This window comes from Aulonocara stuartgranti, assembly GCF_965226115.1.
Source record: "Aulonocara stuartgranti genome assembly, chromosome: 1".
Lineage (NCBI taxonomy): Eukaryota > Metazoa > Chordata > Actinopteri > Cichliformes > Cichlidae > Aulonocara > Aulonocara stuartgranti.
In genome coordinates, this window is record NC_138939.1 from 149,769 (window position 1) to 161,443 (window position 11,675).

The following is an 11,675-nucleotide window of genomic DNA, read 5'->3' on the forward strand; positions in this document are numbered from 1 at the left end:
TGCTCACAGACCCCGAGTCCCCAGAGCCGGGTCTGTGACAGTTTCGTCAGTCAGCAGACTACAGGTGTCCCCAACTTTATAAACAGTACATTTGTACAATAACTGAAACTAACACCACTGAACGAATAATGGGCTGTGAGCTCAGTTCCTGAAGAGAATGAACTCTTTGGGATTTCTTTACCTGGATGATTGAGCTTGCATCAAAACATTTCAAGCCAAGTCAAGTATCAAGTCAAGTGGCTTTATTGTCATTTCAACCATGTGCAGTGGTACAGTACACAGTGAAACAAGACAAAGTCCTTCCAAGACCATTGTGCTACATATCAAATATAACAGACAATCAACACAGGACTACATAAAGTGCAAGCATGAAAAATTGCAAAAAACAAAACAAAAACAGTGTAACACCAGACAGAACAGAATGGTACAGACACAATGATACAGACACGGCAGTGCAATAGAAAATGGCAACAATGGCAGTGGCTTGTGCAAAAGACTGAGCATTTCGCAAAAAGTAACTTGATGCATGAAGGTGTGTGTGTGTGTGTGTGTGTGTCTATAACATTGTGCATACAAGTGCTTGAAGTACTGACCCTAAGGCGCAGGGAACAAATCCTCTCATCCAGCGGGAATAACCCCAATGTACTGGCAGCAAGCCAAGGGGATATTATAATACCCACCCCAGCCCGCCGCCTCTCACCAGCAGTGTTGGGGAGTAACGGAATACATGTACCGCCGTTACGTATTTAAAATACAAAATATTTCAATTCAATTCAATTTTATTTATATAGCGCCAAATCACAACATAAGTCGCCTCAAGGCGCTTCATAGATACAGAGAAAAACCCAACAATCATGTTAGGTATTTTGATACCACGGTAAGCATTTACAGGATATTGTTTTATACAGGAAAACTGTTACTCAATAAGGCCAATCTACTAGTTGTTTTTCTCTTTCTCTGTGACCCAAGAATTAATGTGTAGGACTCACAAGCTGGTACCCCAAGGTCGAAAATACCACAGAGATGAGACCACTTCCTTACTCCCATCCTCCCTTTTTCTTTATCTCCTGGAAAAGGCTCGTTAAAGGCTAGGTGGTTTGTTTCAGAATTCACTGATGAAAGAACTCTGTATTCTATGTCTAGGAGTGTATTTTGCTGGGATGATCATAAATTGTAGCTGAGCTGATAAACTACACACAGGATACTTCTTTGCTCACAAGGCAGGAAGACGTTTCCTTATTTGGTCTGTACCGGTTTGAACTGGGAAAGCTGACACACGAACCTTTTTTTTCATCTATATAAACTGCTGTGTATCAAATAAACCTTTGAGTTGATTTGGGAAGGCAACCTGAAGCAGTCTGTGTTTCCTTGTTCTCCCAAGCTGCTCCCGGCGCTGTAACTAACCCAGCTGAACGGCATACCTGAGTGTTACTTTAAATAATTAGGAATCTTAGAAGGAAAGGACAAAACTCTGCTTATCGCTCACGCCACGGAGGAAACCCGGGACGGCAATTTCCTTCAATTTTGGTGTCAGAAGTGGGATCCCTGACAGAAGGTAAATATGCGTCTTTCATATTTATATAAAGACCTATTATACCTCTCTCAGTGATTGATCCATAAAGAAACGGGATATGCTGACGAAGTTTCACTTAGTGATCCAGAGAGATACACTGACGACTTCCTCAGTCCCCGAATAAAGTAAATTAACCCTTGTGTGGTGTTGGTGGACACAGGAAGTTGCCTGTTGTCTTGAATATTTTAATTTTGTTTAAAAAAATAATAATAATTAATTGTTTAATTAAACATACGTTAAAAAGTGAGAAGTTGCTCACTTAGAAAAGTGACACAGAAAGTTGCCTGTTGTCTTAAATACTTCTCGTTAAGTGAGAAGTTGCTCACCAAAGAGTGACACAGGGAGTTGCCTGTTATCTTGAAACGTACGTTAAGAAGTGAGAAGTTGCTCACTCACAGAAAGCTAGTAAATAATTAAATTTAATTTTGTTAAAAAAAAAAAAAAAACGAAAGAAAACTGAAAACGGGTCTCACAGACCCGATTACCATACAAGGGTTAAAAGCAGTAAATTAAAAGCAGAAAGACACAGGAAGTTGCCTGTTGTTTTACGAGAAGTTGCTCGTTAAGCGAGAAGTTGCTCGCTAAGTGAGAGTTGCTCACACAAACAAAAAATTGCTAGCAATAAATTTAAAGTGACCTCAGCTGTGCCGCAGCGAAAACACTAACATAAATCCTCCTAGCGTGTAAACCCCTCTGGAAATCACTGAACATGGGTCAGAATAATTCAAAGACCACAGACAGGTCCGATAAAAAATCTAAAGTACCTGTAAAACCAAAAATTAATAAAATACAAAATAAAGTCTCAAATAACGGCTCAGTACAACTCCCATTTCCGGTTACGTGTAACCTACGTCCGCGAATCGGTGAAGACGTCCATGATCACGTATCCAGAACATGCGGGAGTGCTTATGTGACTGACTTTGTTTACAACTTAAGAAGTTCAATGCATTCTAATTTATTTCCGGAGCCTTATCCCGAACGATTATCGCCAGAAAACAGGTCAGTAGAAATGTTGAATATCATTTGTGATAAGAAAAGTAGTCTGCTTAAAAAGTCCTGTAGAAAATATATGATAGAATGCCGCGACGTGATGCATCAAATGTTACCGCTATGGACAAAAGGAGGGTAAATAATGACAAAGTCGCCGATTTCTTTAAGAATCTAAAGAAATTCCTGCTAACAATGTCCAGAGACAAAATTGACTTAAATGCAGTAACTATGTGTAAACAGAAGCCTGATGAATCTATCCTAGTATTCATAAAACGCTTTATGCACTGTTGGACAAGCTAGAGGTGCAAATTTAGCTCAGTTTTCCAGCAGCCGCAGACACCCAAAGCAAAAATGAATTTGTGTATTTAATTTAACACAAAGGGTGAAATGTTTGCTGACACTGATAACAGCTTATGTTTTCTCTGCCCTATGTACCGACATGATGGAGAAGGAACATCCTCTGTGTCAGCTGGACCCTCAGCAGAGAATGAACTCAACATCCTTTTTGTCCGGTACTCTATGTCACACACTGTGCCAAAAAAAACGTGTACAGACGCCACTAACAGGTAATCCCATGACTGGGAGCCACACTTTTGTTTCTCTCACACTGTTCAACAACATGATAACTGCTCACACAAGTGAAGGTCAAACAGTGATTTTGTTACATAACTCAGACATAGGTTACGAAATATGTCGTCACATAGATCTAACCTACCCTATCCACTGTACTATTTCTGCACTTACGTTGCCAGCTGAATACCAGAATATGACATTGTGGTCTAAAAGTGAGAATGATATAGGATTTATTGACTGTACACTTTATCACGTACACCTATTAAAACACAACAAGCAGTATATGTCAAGCAGCATCCCATTTCCACGGAAAAAGCCGCAGCCCTAGATGTCATGATAGGAGATTTATTGACTACAGGAGTAATAAAGCCCACACTCCTGTCAATCCTGTGCCAAAGCCTAACAAACCTGGCGTATGGCGTTTCATACAAGACTTAAGGCAAATTAATGCAGTCAACATTCCTCTGCCACCTCTCGTTTCAGATGTTCACAGCATATTGACATGCATTGCATACACATTTTACCGTGGTGGATTTATGCTCCGCTCCTTTTTCTCATGAAGACACACAGCCGTTATTTGCATTCACACATAGAAATAAGCAGTACACTTGGACTCGTTTGCCCCAAGGCATGATAGACAGCTCTGCTGCTTTCTCAATGGTGCTTCACTCCTCCAGGGCTGCACCCTGATCCACATGTGGATGACCTCCTCCTCTGTGCTGAAAGTGAAAAACTATGTCAAACTGCTACACACATGCTTCTCCAGCACCTCCAAAAGACTGGCCACAAAGCATATGCAAAGAAAATGCAGTACTGTCAGACTTCTGTTGTCATGTTTCGGCCGTGTGGCAGGCAGGATGAGGACCCAAATTGCAAACTCACACACACGGGGGATAAACTCAAAATGCAGCTTTAATGCTGATAAGTGATAAACAATAACGATGATACAAAAAGCAATACAAAACTACACTAAACTGGGAAAAGCTAAAGTAACATATACTGGAAGACACGGGGAGAACCACACACGGCATGAGGGAGAACGCGACGCCGAACAGAGGAAGACGCAGACAGAAATACACAGAGGGTTAACGAGGAAAGTGGGAACACACGGGGAACACAGGTGACACAGATAACCATAACGAGACACTGACGGGAGACGGGCAGAGTCAAACAGGAAGTACAGAGGTTCAGACAGGAGGAGAGAGAGCACGGGGAAAAACACAGACATAACGGGCTGGGGAAACATGGAACAACCACAAAGGGAGACGAGGGCTCATAAATACAGAGAGGGCACACAGGGGGGAGAGAGAGCACGGGGAAAACTTAGACATAACGGGCAGGGGAAACATGGAATAAAACATAAGGAGAGACGAAGGCTCACAGATACACAGAGGGGCACACAGGGGGTGAGAGTCACAAAGGGAACGCACATAAGGAACACCACAACAGGGCAACTCAGAAAACATGGTCTAAATAAGGAACGAAATACAAAAATACATGGAAACTAAGAATACTGGGCCAACACGGCCCAGGACCATGACATCACCCCCCCCTTAAGGGCTGGCTCCCGACAGCCCAAACCCGAGAAACAAAAACAAAAACATAAAACAACCCACCCAGGGCGGGAGGCGGGGGACCAGGACGGAGGGACCAGAACGGGAAACAAAACAAACAACAGAAAACACAGGAGCACATGACCATAGTCAAAATAAAGTTCAGGGGGCCGACCCAGAGCCCACAGGCACAAGAGTTCACGGGTCACACGGTCGGGGGGCCGACCAGGCGGGTAGCACAGGTGGCAGAGCTGGTCCGGAGGCCGGCCGTGCGGAAGGCAGCGGCGGCGGCGAAGGAGACGACGGAGCAGTTCAGGGGGCCGGCCGCGCGGAAGGCAGCGGCGGCGGCTCTCCAGTGTCAGGCGTGCTGGCCATGGCCCGGTGGGCACAGGACCAGACGAAGCACAGGCTGAAGGCTCGGAGGCTGCTGCAGCTGACGAAGGCTCGGAGGCTGCTGCAGCTGACGAAGGCTCGGAGGCTGCTGCAGCTGACGAAGGCTCGGGGGCTGCTGCAGCTGACGAAGGCTCGGGGGCTGCTGCAGCTGACGAAGGCTCTGGGGCTGCTGCAGCTGACGAAGGCTCTGGGGCTGCTGCAGCTGACGAAGGCTCTGGGGCTGCTGCAGCTGACGAAGGCTCTGGGGCTGCTGCAGCTGACGAAGGCTCTGGGGCTGCTGCAGCTGACGAAGGCTCTGAGGCTGCTGCAGCGGACGAAGCACAGGCTGGACCAGGCGTAGCAGAAGGTGGCTGGATGGGCTCCTCGGGCCCTCCAGCTGGTGTGGCATGGTGCTGGACGGGCTCCTCGGGCCCTCCAGCTGAGACAGGAGGCTGAACGGGCCCCTCGGACCCTCCAGCTGACGTGGCATGAGGCTGGTGCGGTTCTCTCGAACCCCCAGCTGACGAGGAAGGTTGCTGAACGGGCCCCTCGGACCCTCCAGCGGAGACAGGAGGCTGAACGGGCCCCTCGGACCCTCCAGCGGAGACAGGAGGCTGAACGGGCCCCTCGGACCCTCCAGCGGAGACAGGAGGCTGAACGGGCCCCTCGGACCCTCCAGCTGACGAGGTAGAAGGCGGCGTGGGAGCCGCGGAGTCCTGGATGAGCTCATCCGAGCTTCCAGCAGGAGCTGAAGTAGAGCCAGAGAGACCTGAGACCCCTGGCTGAATGTTGAGCTGACCAGCGGACCGTACTGCTATCGGGGACTGGGCTACAGGAGCTACTGGAGCCTGCGCTACAGGCGGCACTGGAGCTACTGGGGCCTGAACTGAAACAGGTGGCTCTGGAGCTACTGGGGCCTGAACTGAAACAGGCGGCACTGGAGCTACTGGGGCCTGAACTGAAACAGGCGGCACTGGAGCTACTGGGGCCTGAACTGAAACAGGCGGCACTGGAGCTACTGGGGCCTGAACTGAAACAGGCGGCACTGGAGCTACTGGGGCCTGAACTGAAACAGGCGGCACTGGAGCTACTGGGGCCTGAACTGAAACAGGCGGCACTGGAGCTACTGGGGACTGAACTGGGGGTGACACTGGAGCTACTGGAGACTGAACTGGGGGTGACACTGGAGACCCAGGTGACACTGGTGTACTGGGGTGAAGGCAGCGAGGATGCAGTCTCTCTCTTAAGGGAGGATCGAATGATTTAGCGATAAATCTTGACGGGAAAAGATGCCGATGCTGAGAATACCAGGCAGCGGGGGCTAACTGAACTGAGGGTGGCTGCGAGGGAGCTAACTGAACTGAGGGTGGCTGCGAGGGAGCTAACTGAACTGAGGGTGGCTGCGAGGGAGCTAACTGAACTGCTGGCGGCTGCACCGGCGATAAGCAGCTCGCGTCGACATCTGCCACACAAAACACAGCCCCTGAGCGAACAGTCACTATGTCTGGAAAAGACACAGAGTCCTCACTCACCACAGCAGGTGAATTGGAAGTCCGAGTGTCCGGCTGTGGGGTGGTGCGTCGTTGTACAGTGTCTCCGGAGTCCAAACAAAAGGGGACAGAATTATCCGAGCCCGGTGTTAAAAAAACAGAGCCACTCACAGTTGTGCACGGGTTAAGAAGTCCGGGATCCGAAGGCTCGGGCTGAGAGTGTGACACACGGTCACTCTCTCCCAGGGGTGAAAACTGCTCCGCTGCTCGGGAACGGCGATGACGTGAACGCCGTTTTCTCCGGGAAGGGGGAGGAGACGAGCCGGGCCGCGAATCCGTCAGCGGGCCGGGCTGAACATCCTCCGGCTCTTCGTACAGGAGCGACCGCTCCGGGAGGACGCCTACAGTGGAGACGAGGAAGTCCTGGATGTGGGGGTGGAGCGCGCCGAATAGCCACGGGAGTCCGGACACCATCCGCTGTAGGCGGACGGCTACGGTCTCCCGGTACTCACCCTCGGGCAGCACCACCCACTCCTGACAGTGATACTCCACTGTATAAATCAGATCCTCCCGGAGGTCAGCGGAGGGGTTGTGAATTGCTGGGTCCATATCGTGGTCGCGTTCTTCTGTCATGTTTCGGCCGTGTGGCAGGCAGGATGAGGACCCAAATTGCAAACTCACACACACGGGGGATAAACTCAAAATGCAGCTTTAATGCTGATAAGTGATAAACAATAACGATGATACAAAAAGCAATACAAAACTACACTAAACTGGGAAAAGCTAAAGTAACATATACTGGAAGACACGGGGAGAACCACACACGGCATGAGGGAGAACGCGACGCCGAACAGAGGAAGACGCAGACAGAAATACACAGAGGGTTAACGAGGAAAGTGGGAACACACGGGGAACACAGGTGACACAGATAACCATAACGAGACACTGACGGGAGACGGGCAGAGTCAAACAGGAAGTACAGAGGTTCAGACAGGAGGAGAGAGAGCACGGGGAAAAACACAGACATAACGGGCTGGGGAAACATGGAACAACCACAAAGGGAGACGAGGGCTCATAAATACAGAGAGGGCACACAGGGGGGAGAGAGAGCACGGGGAAAACTTAGACATAACGGGCAGGGGAAACATGGAATAAAACATAAGGAGAGACGAAGGCTCACAGATACACAGAGGGGCACACAGGGGGTGAGAGTCACAAAGGGAACGCACATAAGGAACACCACAACAGGGCAACTCAGAAAACATGGTCTAAATAAGGAACGAAATACAAAAATACATGGAAACTAAGAATACTGGGCCAACACGGCCCAGGACCATGACATCTGTTCAATATTTGGGATTCACACTGTCTCACGGAAAACGTTCCATGACTGCAGACAGGGTCAAAGCTGTGACCTCCGTCCCTCGTCCCACCACACAGAAGGAAATGTTGTCCTTCCTGGGCATGGTGAACTATTGCAGACAGTGGATACCAGACTGTTCTTTTCATGACCACATTCTGCGTGACTGTTGTAAAAAAGACAAGCCTCCTCGAATACTGTGGTCCACAGAAATGACTGCCTCTTTCAATGCATTACAGGGAGTGCTGACCTCCGCCACTCAAAGGTGCTGCCTGAATTGTTCAGGAATGCCGGCCTGCCTGAGGGCAGTAGCAGCTTGCTCTATCATGATAAGGGACTGCGAGAAGCTCACACTCTCACATGACACTATTCTACACACCAATCACCAGGTCACGACCATTGTAGCAAACATAACTAAACAACATATGCAAATCTCACTATAAAAGCGAGCAGCACACCTGATTCGCCAGCACATTTATTGATCCTATGCTGTGTTCTTCTGACCGACAGGATGGCTCAGACAGGCTTGACGATCATGACTGCATGACACGTATACAGGAATCCACAGCACCACGTCCAGATTTAGAGCAAACACCTATCTCAGACTCAGCCACGGTTTATGTGGACGGGTCCTGTTCAAGGCCGAATGACAACTCATTTCTTTGTGGCTATTCAGTGGTGACATTGCCTGACATCATACTAGAGGCTCACTCATTACCATTTCACTCAGCACAAAAAGCAGAGCTCATGGCTTTAATACGCGCCTGTGAGCTACATTTGGATAAGCATGTGACAATTTACGCAGACAGCCGCTATGCATTTGGCGTTGTGCATGACTTTGGCACATTGTGGAGACAGAGAGGATTTAGATCTGCTGATGGAAAATAAATTGCTAAATTGTGATTTTGTTAAAAGACTTTTTCAGGCTATACAGCTGCCATCGGCCGTTGCAGTTGTAAAAACGAAAGGACACAGTACAGCTGACACAGACGAAGCAACAGGTAATGCCTTAGCAGACGTGACAGCCAAGGCTGCAGCTGCATCACAGCTCCCACCTCCGCAGGAAGTATTATCTGTGCCCCTACAGCTGCCACTTGTTACACTCCCAGACTATTTAGACACAAATGTTGATTTAAAATTCATACAAGAGCAAGCCTCTGCATAGAATAATGACTGTACCTTAGAAGACAGAGATGGCCTATACAAAAATCTTAAGGGTTTGATTGCCCTCCCATATTCCCTGATGCCAGTCCTTGCCCGACATTTTCACTGTGTGAGTCATGTCGGACAAAGAGGGGTAATAGGGGCAATAAAATTAAGATTTGTAATTGAGAAAACATCACATGCAGTAAAAAGCATATTAGCAACCTGTCTAACATGTGCGCGAACTAATGTAGGAAAACCAAAAGCAAAACATCAGCATTTACCACAACCAGATTTTCCATTTCATACATTACAAATTGATTTCACACATATGCCAGCACAAGGAAGCATCAAGTACTTACTGGTAATAGTGGATCAATTTAGTAAATGAGTAGAAGCTTATCCAACCTCAAAAGAAACTGCAGAAGTAGTCTGTCAAAAGTTGAGCAATGAAATAATACCCAGATTCGGAATACCTCACCAGATTAACAGTGATAGAGGATCTTCATTCACATTAGAAGTAATTCAAAAGTGTGCTAAAACTTTAATGACCTGTGTCAAATTACTTACTCAAGTCCTGTGTGAGATTAGAAGGACTCAATCTGCAGTAACCAAATTATCTCCATTTGAAATAAGACTATTTCCAACACCATGGTCAGCTTCCAGAGGGGCACCGCTAGTAGAAGGTGATGTATATTGCATTGTCCACTGATGTTCACAACCTGATAGAAAAACTGAATAATAACTATCAGAAAGTTTGTCTCTCTCAGCTTTTCCCCTCCACAGTTCCACCAGTGGAGACAAGGAGATGCATGTTGGAGAAGCCACTAAAACCAAGGACTCTCTGGGAGGCCGCGCGTGTTCCAGCCCCCAGACTGTACTGGCAGTGACGAAGAACCAGCATCCTCACAGACGGACAACCTCAGTGGATTCATGCCAGCAGGGTTAAGACCAGCCCAATCGGACCATCTCAGGCGTCGGATCAAGCAGACGACATCTCCGGCGAGCCAGCGCCCGGAACTAGAGCAAATAAACACACACGGGTAGATGACATCTCAGGCGAGCCAGCGCCCGGATCCAAAAGTTACATACACACACGCAATCACTGATTAACACACAACGTCTGAAAGAACAACAACAAGGTACTCAAACATCCAGCAGGAACAGAAAGCCAAAAGTACCACATGATGTCTAACCTGATAAAGCCAGACTCATTTCATCCTGATAATGGAGAAAATGAAATGCCCATTGTCATCATACGACGCTTATTCTGTGTCTCTCGAACCTGGGACCAGGCCAGGAGACGCCTGAAGAACTGTCTTTCTTATATATTTAGGTTATTTATCATATCTATCGCATTAACCTTAGGATTTCTCTTTGCTATTTTGTATTGTAAACTGCAACCATGTTCACATTTCTGCAAGCCACATTTTCAATGATAACCCATATAGCTACCAGTACAGCCACTTCAATGTATTTGCAATTAGCACAAATTGATCCTGAGGATGTGCCAGATGTTACCAATGATGTTCCTGATGTGTGTATTGAACATTAGGTTGTGAACTATTACATTTTATGATTTGCTTTTTATATTATGTTATTACATTTGTGATTTTTCCTTTCTATTTGAGTTATTATTTTTAAAAAATAATAAAAGAGGGGAACTGTTAGGTATTTTGATACCACGGTAAGCATTTACAGGATATTGTTTTATACAGGAAAACTGTTACTCAATAAGGCCAATCTACTAGTTGTTTTTCTCTTTCTCTGTGACCCAAGAATTAATGTGTAGGACTCACAAGCTGGTACCCCAAGGTCGAAAATACCACAGAGATGAGACCACTTCCTTACTCCCATCCTCCCTTTTTCTTTATCTCCTGGAAAAGGCTCGTTAAAGGCTAGGTGGTTTGTTTCAGAATTCACTGATGAAAGAACTCTGTATTCTATGTCTAGGAGTGTATTTTGCTGGGATGATCATAAATTGTAGCTGAGCTGATAAACTACACACAGGATACTTCTTTGCTCACAAGGCAGGAAGACGTTTCCTTATTTGGTCTGTACCGGTTTGAACTGGGAAAGCTGACACACGAACCTTTTTTTTCATCTATATAAACTGCTGTGTATCAAATAAACCTTTGAGTTGATTTGGGAAGGCAACCTGAAGCAGTCTGTGTTTCCTTGTTCTCCCAAGCTGCTCCCGGCGCTGTAACTAACCCAGCTGAACGGCATACCTGAGTGTTACTTTAAATAATTAGGAATCTTAGAAGGAAAGGACAAAACTCTGCTTATCGCTCACGCCACGGAGGAAACCCGGGACGGCAATTTCCTTCAAATCATATGAACCCCTATGAGCAAGCACTTTGGCAACAGTGGGAAGGAAAAACTCCCTTTTAACAGGAAGAAACCTCCGGCAGAACCAGGCTCAGGGAGGGGCGGCCATCTGCTGCGACCGGTTGGGGTGAGAGAAGGAAGACAGGATAAAAGACATGCTGTGGAAGAGAGACAGAGGTTAATAACAGATATGATTCAATGCAGAGAGGTCTATTAACACATAGTGAGTGAGAAAGGTGACTGGAAAGGAAAAACTCAATGCATCATGGGAATCCCCCGGCAGCCTATGT

At 47.1% G+C, this 11,675-nt stretch overlaps 1 long non-coding RNA gene across 1 annotated transcript; it reads left to right on the forward strand.

The window, feature by feature from the left end:
* Positions 1-856: 856 nt before the first annotated feature.
* On the forward strand, positions 857-11,059 carry LOC309714448. Its single transcript, XR_014278932.1, has 2 exons — positions 857-1,555; positions 9,825-11,059. It is a non-coding gene; the product is annotated as an uncharacterized lncRNA (long non-coding RNA).
* The last annotated feature ends 616 nt before the right edge of the window (positions 11,060-11,675 follow it).